We start from the raw sequence: 805 nt of genomic DNA on the forward strand, positions 1-805 counted from the left end.
GGGGGGTGGGGAAGGCTTACAATTTAAATGCAAAGGCTTTTAGGTTTTTGTCCTGAGGACCTGGAAGACAAAGAAAGGATTAGCTAAATCTGTCCTTTCATTCACCTGGGATTCATTTCATGTCATGGCATTATAATTTGTCCCCAGTGGTTGCCATGATGTATAGCTCTCCTTCCTGGCTGTAATGAACCCCTCAGACTGCTTCTTCCTCCTACGGGTAGTTTAGATTACGTGTCCTAAACACACACTCCCTGTACTTACCACACCGTGCTCCTGGACGCGGGTCTAGTCACGCTGGCTTCCCCACCTCAGCCTCCAAGTAACGGGGGCCATCTTGTTTTTCCGTACAGCTTCTTTATTTGGTGATCAAGATAGTGTTTGGCACATTATGGGCCATTGATAAACATTGAAATAACAACAGATTCCATCCTTGATAATCACTGACTTAAAAAATTAATGAAGCAGGTGCCCCTGTACGGTCAGCACAGACTATAATTACCTGTTGTGAAATCTGTCTGCCCGTGACAATTGGGCACTGGAGGGTTTGGAGCAGGTGTCTCAGCTGCGCGTCAAGCTGTGATCTGGAGGTGTGTCTGCAGAGGTAGATCTACTGGGCCCACAAAGCAGGGCTCAGTGTATAAACAAGGCCCCAGGCAGCGTCTTCACCTCCTCCCAGGGACCGTGACCTTCTCTCTGCCCCTGGTGAAAGGACTAGTTTCCCTGGATGACAGGAATCCTCCTTCCAACATGCTTTCTTCCCCGCCCATGGACTTCCTTGTTCCACAGCCAATTTCAAACCCGGGGG

General features: G+C 49.1%; 2 long non-coding RNA genes across 4 annotated transcripts in view; one reads left to right on the top strand and one right to left on the bottom strand.

Moving 5' to 3' along the window:
* LOC125610779 overlaps positions 1 to 805 on the bottom strand; it is a 13,678-nt gene that overhangs the window by 5,140 nt on the left and 7,733 nt on the right. The window contains exon 1 of one of the 3 annotated variants that reach the window (XR_007340793.1): positions 21 to 123. The exons of the other annotated variants lie outside the window; for them this stretch is intronic. This is a non-coding gene — a long non-coding RNA (uncharacterized LOC125610779). Of the gene's footprint in view, positions 1 to 20; positions 124 to 805 lie in introns of those variants that run through there. 3 annotated transcript variants of the gene reach the window in all.
* Positions 1 to 805, top strand: part of LOC125610781 — a 15,768-nt gene that overhangs the window by 4,694 nt on the left and 10,269 nt on the right. The window lies entirely within an intron of this gene.

The sequence above is a fragment of the Marmota marmota genome, unplaced genomic scaffold, assembly GCF_001458135.2.
Source record: "Marmota marmota marmota unplaced genomic scaffold, marMar, whole genome shotgun sequence".
NCBI lineage: Eukaryota > Metazoa > Chordata > Mammalia > Rodentia > Sciuridae > Marmota > Marmota marmota.